Source organism: Solanum dulcamara, chromosome 11, assembly GCF_947179165.1.
Source record: "Solanum dulcamara chromosome 11, daSolDulc1.2, whole genome shotgun sequence".
Taxonomy (NCBI): Eukaryota; Viridiplantae; Streptophyta; class Magnoliopsida; order Solanales; family Solanaceae; genus Solanum; species Solanum dulcamara.
The window spans coordinates 1163721-1181658 of record NC_077247.1 but is presented as its reverse complement, the minus strand read 5'-3'; the positions used below and the strand labels follow the sequence as shown (position 1 = coordinate 1181658).

Sequence of the window (17938 nt, the reverse complement as noted above, 5' to 3'; positions counted from 1 at the left end):
TTTAGTTTAGAAACAGGCTAAAAGTTGACTTTAGTCAATAACCTTGGAAAACATGCCTAGATGGGAATTTTGATAGCGTTGTCAGCTCTGAAACATCGAGTTTAGTCTGGAATGATCTTTTGTTAGGTTTTCAAGTTCATTTTAACCCCCTCGGTAGATTTGGTATAAGGAAGTGAGACCCACATTTGGTCGTAATGAGATCCAATGGAAATTCTGACTGCACTTTTGAGTCCAGAATGTTGTCTCCAATTAGATTCCATATATGGTTTTATGGTTTTCCAGCTCCAGACGAGTCCGTAGCATCTAAATTAAGTATGAAGGGTTGGTGAAGTCTAAGGCGGTAGTGATGTGTCAGAACCACATGACGACATGTGGCTTGACGGCGTGATCCTATGTGGTAGCACGTATTTATATTGTTAAGGTTCCTTATTTCTTTCCAAAAATGGAAAGTTTTAAAAGGAAAACTTTGTACTCGATTTCTCATTCAATTCTAGTCCGATTTGAGTGATTCCAGAGGCTATATTGTGTGAAAATTCAAGGAGAACATCATGGGAGTGTCAAAAAAATACTTTTGGCTCTTTGTTCGAGGTAATCTTGCTGTTTTGTTTCTGTTTGGTATCGAATTTAGCCAAAAACTTTGGAATGCGATAAATTGGCCGTTTCTTATCGGAATATAGTGAAATCTTGGTCTAAATTGAAGAATTTTCTGAGCTTAACATCGTGGTGTAGTTGGAATCTGCTAATTTTGTTGTATTTTGGAGGAAGTTGATAGAGAAATGTTTTGAAACATAAGTTTTCTAATAAGAAATGTTATTTAGTTTTGGGCTCTTTTCCGTTGATCTAAGCCTCATTTTGAGCTCAATTTTTGGCTATATGCTCAAGGAGGCGTAGAGGTCGTGTTACAGGGTTGTTTTGGGATTTTGGGTGCAGGCCCCACTTTTTCCCATTTTAGTCGCAATTAACTTTTCTTCTCAGTTTCTTGGAATTTTTGTATCGATACGATCGTATTAACATCATGGATCATGTTTTGACTGCTGAACATCATTCAAAGGCAATTCAAAAGGGGAAAGCTCATGCAGACTGAGCCAGAATACTTGTATTTGCCCTATAGATAGGCTAGGCTTCCCTTTTCTTTCAGATTGAGTTAAAATACGCAAATATTACTTGTATAGCTGGATAAATATTGGAATTGCTGGATTAAGACTGATTTACTGAATTTGATGTGTTAAGGGCCGTAACTACTAAATTTGATCTATTAGAGGCTTTAATTACTGGGATTGATACGTCAGAGGCTGTAACTGCTAGATTTCCTATAATAACTGATACGTAGGGTTGACATGGTATTTGTTTAACTTGCTAGAACTATTGTGAGTTGTATACTGATTAATGTGAAATATTTTTGGGTTTCTGCTGTTTTTCTGGCTATTTGTGGTATTTCTGACTATTTACTAATTATTAGGCCTTAGTCTAGGCTTAGGCTAGTGATGCCCTAGACTTGCGTTGTTTTGAGCCGGTAATTGTTACAAATACACACGGTGTGACTTGAGAGGTGTAGATCCTTGTAGACCAGCTTAGGATACTTGAGTCTGGTAGAGTAGAGTCTCAGTTGATTGTTCTTGAGTTAGAGGCTCAGTTTATTATTCTTGAGTTAGAGGCTGAGTTGATTGTTCCAGAGTTAGAGGCTCAGTTAATTGTTCTGGAGTTATAGGCTCAGTTGATTTTTCCTGGGTTAGAGGCTTAGTTGATTGTCAGACCACTTGGTCCGGCTAACTTCCTCGGCCAGAGCCAAGGTCAGGAAGATGTCTGGTAATGGCTAGGCATAATTTGGGAGTTAGAGGCTCGGTGCAACTTTGGCGTTATGTTCAATTCGATATCTCATATAGTTTATTATCGATACCCATACCAATACACCTATATACCCTATTTTTTTGCGTAGGTGTACCTTCTCAGTTTATAAGGGCCCAATTGGCATACAGGCATAGACTTAGGGCTTTACACCTATGTATATTTCTATACCTTGACCTCATACTGGTTGCATCTGTGGTATAGACATATTTCTATACCTTGACCTCATACTGACAATGGTTATAGTGCATAGTCTAGTTATTCTTACATTATTTACTCTATTTCACTCAGTTGGCTGATGATGCCTATTGGGTGCCTCATATTGGTACTCACCTCTATATTTCTGCATCTTTCCATAGTGCAGGTCCGAGCACGATCCACCATCGCTGACTTCGATCTATCTTTGCTATCCCAGGAGACTTTTGGTGAGCAACATGCGACTTTTGGGATCTTCTACAATCTTCTTCTGTCTAGCTTGTCTGTCTTTGTATCAAGAAACTAGCCTATGTACATAGTTTTGGCTTGTATTTGTATTTGTACTCATGGTTTGTATATTTTTATTTTGGTCTATAGTAGCTTTGTACAGTTGACTTTCAATTTCTGGGATAGATGATCTTTGGCTAGTATTTTTGTTGTTTAGATATAGTCATTCACAGTCTGCTAGACAAATCACCTTGGTTATTAGGTTGTCTTAGCTGTAGATGGGATATAACAGATGCTATCATGACCTATAGTGTCGGTTTACCTAAAGAACCTAAACCACCCAAAACCGGTCATTCTCACACTTAAAATCAAATACTTAAAGTTCCTTTCTCTCAAAATCCCCAAGGGTTCCAAGCTAAAGTCTAGGGTTTCAATTCAAGGTTCTTCAAGCCTCCATTCTCAAAGTTGCATTAGGACCTCATTCTCCAAGGTATGCGGGTCTCATTCATGGTTTCTTCCACCCATGAAGCCCAAGTATTTTCTCAAATTCCAATTGTTCAATTTTAAATGATGAATTGTATGGGTTTTCATATTATGCTTTCAAATGTATAAATTATTGAATACTTGAAGTCTATTTATCGATCTTAGTCTTTATTGACTCTTATTTGCATGAAATTGATGATTTTATTTAAGGTCCTTATAAGAAGGTATGAAAGAGATTTAAGGTGAGTTGGTGGGTTGTTTTCAAGTATGTTTTAATTGATACATTCCATTGCTCTCATGCATAATATCATTGAGTTTAATGATTTGAAGTCAAATTGGCCGAACCCACCATGTTTTGCAATGACTTTTAAAGAATGTTGAAGTGATTTAAAGGGGGTTCTGACCCAATGTTTACAAAGGTTTGTTTCCATGAATGTGAAGGTCTTTAAAGAATGATTGAATGATGATGAAAGGGCTTCTTAGCGAAAGAATGGATTCAATTTGATAAGGACAATTCTCACATACTGGAATCAAATGAAGGGTTTTAATGAGCTATTCTACCGAATGATGATGTGATGTCTAACGATATACAAATGCTTATGTTATTATGATATTTAAATATTATTCCGTGGGATTGACCTAGCACCGAATGTAACATATAGATGGGGATTCGACCTAAGGGGTCCTTAAGTAAAGTCTCATGTTGCATTAACTATACACCAACATAGGAGCCCTTGTAGTCTATTTAGGCTAGTGGATCCACAATTAGCCCTTAAAGTTAAATAAATGATTAAAGTTGATGGAGCTCTACTCGGTAAGTAATCTCCCTATGCCAATGTAGGGGGTTATGTTAGATTCCATGTAATAGATCGCATGGTCTTAAATGTTGGTTACCGTCATCTTCCTACAAAATGAATGTTTTAATGTTATACATGATGATTTCTCATTCATGCTTTCACTTATGTACTTTACTTATAAATACCTTAACATTTTTCACTATATATCATGCTCACATACTTAGTACATTCAAATTACTAACTCATACTCTTTTGCCTACATGATATCAAAATGTAGGAAACGGTGTTGCTCCACATTCACCTACCCATGGCTAGTTCGATCGTTGAAGGCTACTACTACTTGGTGAGTTCCCATGTTTCGGGAACAATACCCCTTTTACCTTTGTAGTTCATGAATTGTATAGATGTTTGAATTCCTTTGAGTACTTATTCCATTTGCTATGAGGGTGAGCTAGGGACATATCTTAGCCCCCTCCGAGTCTTTTAGTAGAGGTATGCGTGGACATAAACATATGAGGTTTAAGTTGACTTTTGACTTTTAGTCTATGTTGATTCCCTTAGTCCCATTATCCCCTCTATTTTCACTTGTTGTTATTGAATGTCATTACCTATAAAAAGCTAAATAAATGCTAAGAGGCTTGGGTGAGGTATCTCTGGGTGTCTCATTCACCATGTCATATCTAGGCCCAAGGAATGGGTCATGACACAAAGTTAAAACATGATTCCAAAACTCATTTCATGAACATGCATACATATGAAAGACATGGAAAAGCTGAAAGTGAATCATGAATAAACATAATACCTCAACTAGGATTAAAAGGAAAGAGATGAGGATATCGTGGCATCATATCGTCTTCATCTTCCCATGTAGAACACTCAACCTCTTGGTTCCTCCATAACACCTTAATGGATACAATTTCTTTGTTCCTCAACTTTCAAACTTGCTGGTCTAGAATCTCAACCGAAACTTCCTTATAGGATAAATTCTCCTTCACACCCATACTATCTAAAGACATAATTGAGCTAGGATCACTAACACACTTCTTTAATAAATATACATGAAGAACCAGATGAACCTATGCCAACTCTAGAGGAAAATCTAATTCATATGTAATACGACTCGGATCTCATCAAGACTATTAACAAGAAGTCAAGCATGTGAGTTGAAACCTTTCAAGGTTTATCTTTAAAGATGGAGGTAGTTGGGAACATCTTGGGACCATCCAAGGGATACTACATCAAGTTTATGGAATTGAAGGACTGCCTAAGAGTGACAGAGGGACTGACAGACCATCATAGAGTCGATGAACCATTAGATGCAACATAAGAAAGTGGCTAATAAAATCAACCACTGTTTAAGAGTGAGATCACATCCATCGTCAAGTAGAGCCAGTCAAAATTGGCCACTTTTGCAATGCTTTGAGGGCCACTTTTGGGCTATTTCTATAATAACTAGCTAAGCACTATAAATAGTTATCCTTGTCTTCTTTCTTAGGTAGATTATTTTTGACTATTGATGAACAATATTCCTTGTATGATTTTGAGATTTTGGTTGAGATTTGATTTCTATTTCTTAGAAACATTGGTTGTGAGGTGAATCTAATTCCCTTGAGGTCATCTTCAGAGTTAGGTGCTTTGTAAGAGCAATTTGATAGAGGTTTTAGGGTTTAATATACTATTTAGTTGCTTTTGATTCCCAATCTTGTGTCTATGTACCTATGTTTACTTTTTTATCTTGGAATTCCGCATTGTTCTTGCTATTCATTGGTTGAATCGTATCAGTTGGTATCATATCCATATTTAGAGATTATTTGAATAGGCTTTTTTTAAATTGCTTATAAGTTGAAAACTACTTATAAGCCGAAAGCTACTTATTATAAGTTAAAAAAAGCTAGGGTAACCCAACTTATTTTGTTGGCTTATAAACTATTTTAGATAAGTTAATTCAAACAAACCCAATTATTTTTTGGGGCTTATTTTATGCAAAAAATGATTTTAAGTTGTCAGCCAAATACTCAAAAAGCTGAAAATAACTTATAAGCAGCTTATAAGCCAATCCAAACGGGCTCTTAGACTCGTTCCTATGAATCTAGTCTTGGGTTTGTTACTACAAAAAAAAGTTGCCAATCCTATTTTTGAAGAAAACCCCAAAAATATTTTGTGCTTTTGAGTCTTTTTTGATGTTTCTAATGCTAGAATCTCATTTTGTATCATTAATATAGTCTAGGTTAGAAATTTCACCATGTTTGATAGAAGGTTTTTGAGTTTCCACTATTATTGCATTAAGAAACCTTGAAGAACTTGAAGATTTTGAAATGGGTCTTTGATTCAGTGTTTATTGCATTACAATTTGTAGTGGGATTTATTCTCTACGTTGAAAGGAATCTATAGTTGAAATTTGAGATTCATACAAGCTGATTTGAAGAAGTTTCAAATTTGAATTTTTCAACTTCTTCAAATTTGAATTTTTAAGGTGTTATTCATCAAGCTCTAGTGAAGAAAAAGAAGCAAGAAAAGGTACATTTGATCTGAAACTCTTGAAACAAATTTGAGGAAAGTGTTTTTGACCCAAAGAAGGGTAAGAACTCAAAGAAGTGGGCCTTAGGAAATAAATATTTTCAGCAAAATTCGCAGAATCCAAAAAGGTGAGAAGTGACAACAAAAGTGACTGACCGTCAGTGACATCTCATTAGCATCAGAGTCACCCTTAAATAGTAACCCAATTTTCAGAGTCATTTTTAACAGCAAGAGTGATGGCCCCTCAAATATCTAATGAACTGTCAGACCGACCATCACTGATGATCCTTTCTTCAGTCGTTGTGGTATCGTTGGTGATCTGTTATCTAACTCCTAGTTTCACTTGATTTTTAATTCTCTTTTCTTGATTCATAGAACTAATTCACAACTAGAAATGATTGTTACTTAGTTGTCAATTAGCTTTTGAGTCTATTACTTTCTAAGTGCTAATTCTTTGTGAGCTTTTCTCTTTTTATTTCATAGTTATTTCTTTGGTTCAATTCCTTTTGTTTTCAATCGAGTCGTCTGGTCTTGTTGAATAAAAGATCAATCCCAACCAAGAGTAGCAATTGACACTTCATGAACTAGCCAAGTAAAAGCAAGCTTCAACTTTAGCTAGATCCAATTTGAGAGGCAATCAAAGATGTGTCCACACGAGCAATTGTGAGCTCATTTTAACTAACACTCTTGTTGTTTGTTTCTTAATAGGTACCATGACAACCGGAAGTGAAATAACACAACCAACGGGAGGGGTTACCTTGGACTCTAATGGAAATAATTACAAATATGAGTGATAGAATGGAAGCAATGGAAAACCAGGTGACCGCCGGTCAAGGTATTGTATTAACCATGGATGGTAGAATGATCAATATGGAGGGACGTCTTAAGTCTACCAATTCTACCCCAAAAGCTACTTATCGACCTTAATCAAGTGGACATGCCCATGCTACATCTCCTACTATCACCCAGAGCCTTCCATCAAGCATTTAACCCAACTCCAACAAATCCTGACCCAAATGCCCATAACACCATTCGACCATTACAATCTAACTTAACCAAGAAGCTCCACCAAACCAAAACCAACCATACCAAGCTCCACTAAATAAAAATCTACCCTATCAAGTTCCCCAAAACCAAAATCAACCAATCCAAGTAGTTGAGGTAAGGGATGATGAGTATCAAGGAGGATATGAGGGTGAAGGTGAAGAATCTCCATGTAATGATGTGAAAAGGAATGAACTAAGAGGTCAAGTGGTTTATCAAGGGATAGGAGGTATATTTAGTTCAATACCATGAGGGGGAAAGAATTATGGAAATCTTCCTCAAGTTGTAAGACCAAGGGAAGACTTTGGCCACTATAAGTATGGTCAAGTCCTAAAGGAAGAACAAGGTAACCAACAACAAGAGGAAGATCAAAGAGGTTACCATAACAAGAATCAAGCAGGTGGAGACCGAAGAAACTACCATGGGGACTATTTCTCCTAATAGCTCACGCAAGTGTACGTGGTCACCCAAGTAATACAATGAATCATTCAAGCCAGATTATTGAACCCAAAGGATCTTAACTTGATAATTAATCAATTTCAAATGCAATTAAGTAAATGTGTTAGTGCAAGATAGTAGTAAGAATGGGTTTAAACTAGTGATTTTAAAATAAAGCAAATTAACTAATGACTAACAGATGATTCAATTATACTAGAGAATATTTAGATTAAGAGAGATTCCAGGGCTGTAGCTTGAGATAAGTTCAGGCATAAGATTTCTCTTTTTGTGGTTTCCAATAGGTTATTTAAATTATTGATTTATGAGGTTAATTATATGATCATTATCTTCTGACCTCTAATCGCCTACACTGTTGACAACCTAATTACATCTTTGAGAGGGGATAGGGTCAGATCAACAAAGGTTCACTAAGCTATCTTCTTATTTATTAATCAAATATGGTATATAGGTATATGTAACAAGTATCCTATGTACGAATCATTCTAAGTTTCTTGCCCTAGAACAAACACATTCTCCACATTCCTTGTTCTATCCTCCTATTCATCTTTTGAGTTCAAGGCGGACAATAGATATAACCTAATATTGGCCAGACATTAAAATAGAAAAACTAGAATGCAAGAGTAATCATAAATAACATTCCATCTTCAATCAAAGAAAAACAATCTTATAACGTCACTTATAGCTACAACCCTAGAATAGAGAAAATTAGCTACTCATATTTTGAATCAACATCCCAAATTATTTAATAAACACTCAAGAAGTTAATAGAATGAAAGAATAGAAGAATAACCCTAAAGTTCATCACAAGAGTCTCCCATGTTGTGCTCTCCAAAATAAAAGACTAAATAATAATTAATTAATACAACTGAGCCATTTATAGAGTCAAAAAAATCAACGCGGCCAAAATTACATTGCCAGGTATGCATCGCGCTTGAGGTCTTAAAATCTTTCCTCTTCTCTGCAATGTGGGTCTAATGCGGACTCCACTGCCTAGTGAATTCTCAAACTCAAATTTAACCTATGCCTATATTTCCTCTTTCACATGGCTTTAGCTTTTTTTGGTCATCTCTAGCTTCCTTTTTCAGCTTAATTTCTGTTCTTCTCCTTTTTTGCTCCTTTTGCTCAGTTTCCATCCTACAAAACCTCTAATAACATTTGCTAGCCGAATTACATAGATAAACCTAAAATCTTACCAATGAAAAGGAATTTTCTCTCAAACTTAGCTAAAATCATGGGTTAAGCATGATAAAAGAGCGTATAAATACGCCCAAGATCACTACCCCACACTTAAAGCCTTGTTTGTACTCAAACAAATCCATAAGTCAATACCCAAAGGAACATCACACATTGTGTAAATCGCAAGGTATTACAAGTATAACAAATCACATGAAAGGCAAATCACTCACAAACATGTTATCCAACCAGTATCGCACAAATGACTTATTCAAAATATTCTAACCTCAAGACTTGACTCTCCAAATTAGCAAACTCATGCATACTAATCATTTAAGAGATCATATAAATTACCAAACTCTTATTGAACATGTTCCCTCTCCACAAGAAAATCACCTACAAGATCTCACACATAACAAGTTTAACACAAGTGGATGTAAGAATATAATTCCGCTCACTCTCCCAAATGAATTCTTGTGCAACAGAAGATTGGTAATAGGCTTTCCCTTAGTGTGTTACTCCACTTATATAAGAATGTGGTAGTTTAGAATCAATTAGGACTTCAAGGGTTGTAATGTAGGCTGAGGGACAAGTAGGAACTATTATTTGGCTATAAATAGTGACTAACTTTCCCAAGTGCTTTAATATATCACATTTCTCATTATGCCCAACTTCAACAACTATGTCCTTTTTTCACCTCATTTTCTTGTTTATCTCTTCTCTTTAAGCTACTTACCCACTTTCTTTTTGTACTTTCCTGTTACAAGGTGTAAGTTATTTCACGCAGTAATGCTCTTACTTTATGGGGCTTCATATTCACTTATTTCTTTTCCTTCAATTTTTTCTTTTCACCTAAAGCGCATAGAATTTTGGATCAAATTCAAGGGCTAAAGAAGGAATGAGAATAGGGTATATATGAGGCTACCAAAGAAAAAACTAAAGGATCAGAGGGGTTGACTAAGGATGAAGAGTTAAGGTTAAAAACAAAGAGGGTATAAATAATATTGTCAAAGAAACGCCTATATCACTTCCTAAATCCACAATCTTCATTTCGTTTCACACACACACCGAGCAAGTTCTTGATATCAACATGTAAGCACAGAATGCAATAAATCCTCACACACATGGAACATATTCAACTCAAGATGGAGTTCTACAGATTCTCAACCAATAAATAACAAAAGTTCACATTTACAACAATCACCATAGAGTCATATAAATGAGCTTAGGTGTTTCAAATAAGTCACATTTTATCATGATTTTCACATTCAAAACTATGCCCATGCAATTGTATAGCGTAACAAGACACCTTTCACACAAAACAATTATGAACTTACCCTTAAGACGATCATCATCCATCTATCATAGGGCAACATCGCTTAACCACAACATTGACTCAATCCTACACTTAGAATTGTTTTTTATACAGTTCAACGGGACTATCCTTGGCCAAAGAACTAAAAACAAATTCTAAGGAACCCTAATAAAAATAATATCTAAAGCAAAGCAAAAGCATACTTATTTACAGATACATAAGCAAGCCCCCACCCCATACTTAAAAGGTTAGCACTATTCCTAGTGCTACACAATCACATTTATAAAATAAAGGTAGGGTGGAGAACTTCCTTGTTTAGTCCGTCATCTCATCTTCTCCCACTATTCGGGGTCCTAAATCTATAATGGTAGGTCTACTTCCTCCTCTAAATCCAAGTTGATATCTAACCCTGTACGCTATTTGTCCTCATATATTGGGAAATCATTATAAGTGGGCTCAAAGAAATCCAAGATCAATCCTAGCATAGCCATGGTGTGCTCATTCAGAGGGTATTGCCTCTCAATCACTCGGAGCTGCTCTGCTTTGTAAGCTACAAAACTATTTTTGTGGCGGATTATTTCGAGTCCAAACATGTGGGTTGTGATAATATTATCTCTATGGTGCCGCTTTGTCATAGTGAGAGTAGGTCCAAAGTGAGTGTCTGGACCTTTAGTTTTGGTCACATCCACTAGCATTATGCAAAGGGGGCCATGTAATCTAAGGGTTCCATAGGCACCCTTGCATTCCTACACAACAAAGTAATTAGGCCTTCAAAAGCGTACCTTCTTCCATAGTGGACTTGGCTTTACGCATTGCCTACTTCAACACTGTTCCAATATTTATCTTTGTACCTTTCATCAATGCATATAGCAAGAACAATCGATCCCTTGTAATATCTGTGGAATGTAATATTGGGATCAAGCAGTTCATAACGATCTCTAGCAACACCCTTGCTTCCTTGTTCATGTGAGCATAGGAAAAGGTTTGGTGTAAGCCATAGTATCCATGATGCATTCACTTGGCCGTAGACCTTGGGCCACACAGGGTGAGCCTGATATCTTGATAGGGTGGGCAAATGTTCACATAGTTTGCATGGTCAATGATCATTCAGAAGTACCAAAAAGCGATTTAGTGCCAATGGAGTAAATGGCACTTAGACCCCACACATAATCATAACATTGGGATATGCGTCGTGTTGCCAGTTGGCATAGATTTCCCACACCAAATGTAGATTTCACGACATTGGGTCAGGAAAGATAAACTCCATATGGAGTTCCCTAATTCTTCTCATAATTTAGGGGAATTCTCTCTGCAAATGCTCATTCTTGATGCACACATCTGAAAAATACTTGGCCTCAGTATGCTTTTTGTACCAAGTTTTTCCCTAGTGTTACTGCCCGCAATCCATATCTACGTGTTTTCCCTCATGGTACTACTAGTGTTGGGGTATAGATGCCCCACCAGGGACCCTCTTGTGGTTGCTTGCTGAGGTAGTCGATTCCTGTCAAAGCCTATGGATTTCTAAAATTGTTTTCCTGCATACATACAATATTATAATTAGTTAATAGGCACCAAATTACAAGAACCTTCTCCACACTTAGACTTTAGAAATCTTGTGTGAGCAAAAGGGTATTCAGACTTCCCATTATGATTAAAATAAGTCCTCTTTTAACCCCACAACCTTTTTCAGTTCATATTCCCATTTTTATGATTGACTATACTCATGAATTCAAGTCCATAACTTTGTAACTTTTCAACTTCCCATTCAAAATGTATGTGTTACTCAAGAATTCACACAACTCATTCTTTTCATTCTCATAAGAACAATTTCAGAACCCTTCAAGTTCACCCATGTCAATTCAAACAAAGTTACATTCATGGGTATGATAATTTTAGGTTTAAGAAATTAATCTCTTCCCCCTGAACATATTTACATATATAACAACCAATTTCAAGAATTAAAACCTTCCATAATCATCATCAATAAGAAACAACTTCAAAAATTCGCCCAAGAGTGAAAAGAAGAAGTTGAGATGAAATATAACCAAGGTATATCTTTTTGATCAGAAGTTGAATCGATCATTAGAAGAAAGATTAGGCCAAAAATTAGGATACCTGTATTTCAAGAGTAAATACCACAGTGAGGAATAGCGGTTCCTCTGTTTGTTTGGTCTAATAAAAAGATTATTTTAGAACCATACCTTATGTGTTGAAGATGAAGGAGTGCAACAACTTGAAGGAAAATTTCAACTCTATGCACGGATTTGGATTTGAGGAATTGTTAGGGCTTAGGATAAAAAGGTTTTTTTTACTTTTATCTTGAGGGTATAGGGAATATGTGATGAAATTAGGGGTAAAAAAGGGATGGTGGTTGGTTTATATGAGGGAAAGTCGGGTAAAACCAGACTTTTTAATGAAAATCGAAAAACCTACCTAGGGTCTACGATGCAGAGCTGTCGCAGGCTCTTCTACCTGGGACTCATCTGCTGGGATTTCTTTTGCTAGATCCCATGTTTCTCAGACAAGTCTGCAATGTAGAGTTAACCGAACCAATGTTTTAATATGTTTTCTCCAACTTTTTTTGTTCGTTTGTTTTTCAACTAAAAATCTAACGAAGCCTAATTTTACAAGAAAAAAACAAAATTACATGAATAAAAATCTTAAGTAATACACTAAATCACGGGTTGCCTCCCATGTAGCACCTGATTTAACATCACGGCATGACTCAGCTTCACTTATTCATCGTTGAGATCCATCATCTCCTCCTCTCGATTGACATTAATCCCAAAGTAATACTTTACTCTTTTCCCATTCACTAAAAATGTGGACTATTTTGTCACATTCCACAACTCTACTAAACTTCAAAAGGGCCACTCCACTTGGACCTCAACTTTCATGGGAAAGGTCTAAGTCTAGAATTAAAAAATAGTACCTTTTGACCCATTTTGAAGGTGTGAGTAACAATGTGCTTGTCATGCCATCTCTTCATTTTGTCCTTGTATAGGTTGGCATTTTTAGAAGCATGGAGCCTAAACTCTTCAAGCTCATGCAGTCCCATCCTCTTCCTTCCTGTTAATTCTAGATCAATGTTTAAGTTCTTAATTGCCCAATAGGATTGATTGTCTAACTCCACTAGAAGGTGACATACTTTACCAAAGATCATATGGTATGGGGATGTCCTAATAGGTGTCTTATAGGCTGTTTTGTATGCCCACAGTGCATCATCCAACTTTATAGACCAATTCTTTCTTTGTGCATTTACAACCATATGTAGGATTTGATTTACCACTCTATTGGACACTTTAACCTGACCACTAGTTTGAGGGTGGTATGCCATAGACACTTTATGCCGAACTCCATATTTGGCTAGAAGATTCTTCACTATTTGGTTGATGATATGTTGTCCTCGATCCCTAATGATAGCTTTGGGAGTGCCAAACTAGGTAAATATATTCTTCTTCAAGAACTTTCTTACCACCTTTGAATCATTTATGAGGAGAGCTATGGCCTCCACCCACTTAGACACATAGTCCACTGCAATTAGATTTTACTAGTTCCCATAAGATGGTGGAAATAGAACCATGAAGTCTATACTTCATACATCAAAAGTTTTTACCTTCAGAATATTGGTCAATGGAATTTCATTTCTCCTTGATATGGTCCCCATCCTCTGGAATTGATAGCAACTCTTCACATAACCTGCAACATTTTTAAATAGAGTAGGCCAAAAGAATCTAGATTAAAGTACCTTATGAGCAGTGCACTCATCCCCATGATGGTTTCCATAAAGTGAAGACTAGAAACTATCTAACACTTGGAGCATCTTAACTTCTGGCACACATCTCCTTATCATCCTATCATGAAACCGCTTGAACAAGTAAGGCTCATCCCACATGTAGAATTGGGCCTCACAGGTCAACCTTTTCTTCTGTTGTGTAGTTGCGCATGGTGGGAATATTTCACTCACCAAGTAAGTGACAATGTCTACATACCAGGGCAATTTGGTCACCTCTAGAGCCAACAACTGCTCATCAGGGAACTCTTCTTTGATCTGCCTTTCTTCCCCAATATGTGATGAACTCTCCAACCTTGATAGATGGTCAACAATTTGATTTTCACAGCCCTTGCAATCCTTAATCTCAATGTTGATTTTGTGAAGTAATAGGATCCATCTAATAATCCATGGCTTTGTATCTTTCTTGTTGAACATGTACCTAATATCTTCATGGTTAGTGTACACAACCACTTTAGTACCTACCAAATAAGATCTGAACATGTCAAATACATACACCAATGCAAGCATCTCCTTCTCAATAATTGTGTAGTTGGTTTGTGCTACATCAAATGTCGTACTCTCATAATATATAGAGTGAAACACCTTGTCCTTGTGTTGTCCCAGTACTAGACCCACTCCTGTGTCATTAGCACCATACATAAGTTCAAACGGCAACTCCCAAGTGGGAGCTATCAGAATTGAGGTTTCAATCATCCTCTTTTTCAATGGCTCAAATTATTGCACACATATTTCATCAAAGGAAAACCATACCTCCTTTTCCAAAAGAATACTCATTGGTTTGGCAATCTTGGAAAAGTCCTTGATAAACCTTCTATAGAACCTAGCATGTCCTAAAATATTATGGACACCCTTCATTGACACTGGAGGAGGTAGTCTCTCTATTACTTCTATCTTGGCTTGGTTTACTTCTAACCCTGCCTTGAGACTTTATGTCCTAGAACTATGCCTTCAGGAACCAGAAAATGATACTTCTTCCAATTAAGCACTATATTAGTCTCCCCACATCGAGCTAGAACTCTGTCAAGATTACTCAAGCATAGATCAAAGGACTCCCTAAAAACTAAGAAATCATCCATAAAGAATTAAACAAAATCCTCCACCATATCATGAAATATCTCCATCATATATTTCTGAAAGTTGGCCGGTGCATTACAGAGTACAAAGAATATGCATTTGAAAGCATAAGTCCCATATGGACATGTAAATATGGTCTTTCCTTAATGTTCAGGGGAAACTATAATCTGATTATTCCCCGAGTACCCATCCAAGATATAGTAGTATTCTTGCCCAGCTAACTTGTCAAGCATTTGATCAATAAAAAGGGAAGGATAATGATCTTTTTGGGTAGCCTCATTCAACTTGCAGTAGTCCATGTAAATTTGCCATCCATTGACACTTCATGTTGGAATCAACTTATTCTTTTCATCCCACCCTTGTTTGGTACATACTGAACTATTCTTCCCTACTTACTTTCTGAGATTGGGTAGATGATTCCTGCATCCAACTACTTAATAACCTCTTTCTGCACAATGTCCTTGATTAGTGGTTTCAATCTTCACTGAGGCTGTGCGGTTGGCTTATGCACTTCCTCGATGAAAATTCTGTGCATGCACAAGGTTGGGCTAATCTCATGGATATCAGCCATTGGCCAACCCATACCTTTTTTTCTGCCTTTTTAGTACCTCCAAAGCTGCTTTCACCTGCATTTCAGAAAAAGAATCCAAAAGGATTACAAGTCAAGTGTCATTAGTGCCTAAGAAAGCATACCTGAGATAAGATAGGAGAGGTAGGTTTTAACTCCAACTTAAAAGTTTCCTCAATTGATGGCTTGGGTGGAGGAACCAAAACTCTATTCAGTGTCTCTAGTGTTTTCTCAACATGCTAACATTGGGAATATCTAGAACACTACCTAGTTCCTGTGCTTCATTATCACCATCAATATCTTGATCCATAAACACTCTGTCTAAAGGGTCCTTTGCTACCACACATCATGCTGCCATATCCTCATCAATAACAGTAATTGTAGACAACTCCTCATAGATAGTAGGAAACATTTTTGCCTTATACACATCGAATAACTCCACCTTTTCATGAGCCTCATTGCCAGTCTCTTAGAAACCACATCTATTAGGGCCCCTCCAGTTGATAAAAATGGGTGTCCGAGAATTAAAGGAACTTCTGGGACAAGCTCAAAATCTAAGAAGAAAAAGTCTATGAGAAAGATGAGAGATCCCACTTAGACTAAGACATCCTCAATTATATCATCAGGCCTAGCCATGTGATTTGCCAGTTGCAATAATATTTTGGTAGGCTTGGGATTTCCCAATCCAAATTTATTAGACATAGATTTGGACATTAAGTTGATGCTCACCCTCAAATAACAAAGTCCTCTTGCATTAATGCACCTGGCAATGGTAACCTACACAGTGAAACTCTTAGGATCTTTCTGCTTAGTTGAGAGATTATTCAGGATTTTAGAACTGCACTCTTTAGTGAGTGCCACTGTCTCATACTTAGCCTACCTTCTCTTGTTGGCCACAATGTCCTTGACATACTTGGCATAATTTGGGATACCCTGAAAAATATCAATCAAAGGCAAGTTAATATGTACCTGTTTAAGTATTTCAACAAACTTGTCAAAGCATTCGTCCTCCTTCTTTTTTAAACTTTTGTGGAAATGGAGGTGGTTTTCATGTTGATTCATCACTAGATTTTGGCTTGCTCGGCTCGATTTCCTCAACAACCTTTCCTTACATTTTTCCTCAGTAGATTTGTTTTAAGGAGCCAACTCCACTAGTGGGCGACCACTATGGGTACTCACTGCATTTACAACTTTGAGTTTGGGTCAGTATTACTAGGCAAACCTCCTTGCTAGAGAGAATTATGTGCACTTGCCAATTTCTAAACTATTTTTCTAAGTTCTGGGTGGCCAATTAATTGTCACAGACTTCCACAACCAACTTTGTTTGATCAGCCATAATCCTTTTTAGCATATCTTCTACACTCATGTAACCCATTTTACTAGTTTACTAACTTCCCTAACCTTGTTGATTGTAGTACTGTCCATTACCCTATGGCCCGTACTAATTTTTCCCTAGGTGTTGGTTTTGATTTCCACCCATAAGAAGTTCGGGTGGATTCTCCAACTTGGGTTGTAAGAGTTACCATAATGTTGACTACCTTTACCCCTTAGTGCATTTGCAATAGAATTTCCCAATTCTGTATTTGTCCCACAGTACTTAGACACATGCTCACTGTTGCCATAAACTTCAAATTGGTTGCTATTGCACCATATTCACTGAGGCATGTTGCTTTCCCAATGCTAGATTTTTAAAGTAGGTGTTCATCATATTCTACATAACTACAATTTGAGCCATTAATGCAGCCACCGTATCCACCTCAAGAACCCCTGCAGTCTTCTACACTATTAGTCTTGACCCTCCTCCATTACACTCAAGATTTCCCTGATATATACGATTCTATAGGGCATACAACTCAACATATGTCTTTTCCAAAGCTTGTCCACCTATAGCAGAATCAAGGAGAATCTTGGTATTAGGTTCCAAGCCTTTAATGAAGGTATGAACCAATACCGCATTAGTCTGGTGGTGATGAGGACAAAAAATAAACAAGTATTTAAATCTATCCCGAGCTTGGTATAGATTTTCTCCTCGTTTATGTTTAAAACTCAAGATCTCACTTCTAAGCTTTGCTGTGTTTCATGAAGGGAAAAACCTTATTAGTATTTTCTTTGTCAGATCATCCCATGTAGTGATAGAATTTTCTGGCTTACATTTAAACCACTGCTTTGCCTTCCCCAATAGAGAAAAGGGAAACAAAGTAAGTCTCACATAGTCTAGAGATACCCCAGTAGGAGTGTAGGTATCGCTGATCTTCAAAAAGCTCTAGATGTGTACTTGAGGATCTTCATGTGGTAAACCCGTAAATTGTCCATTAGTGTGCAAAAGCTGCACCATGTTCTGCTTAAGCTCAAATCTACCTCCAGGTACCGATTTTCTGATATTGGAAGTAACATTGGTGGCGAGTAGGATTTCCACATCACACATTGTTATAGGTTTCGCTTCC

At 36.9% G+C, this 17938-nt stretch overlaps 1 non-coding gene across 1 annotated transcript; it reads left to right on the top strand.

Annotated features, from left to right (window-relative positions):
* Positions 1 to 17455: 17455 nt before the first annotated feature.
* Positions 17456 to 17562, top strand: LOC129875368 (small nucleolar RNA R71). Its single transcript, XR_008763164.1, has one exon. It is a non-coding gene; the product is annotated as a small nucleolar RNA R71 (small nucleolar RNA).
* The last annotated feature ends 376 nt before the right edge of the window (positions 17563 to 17938 follow it).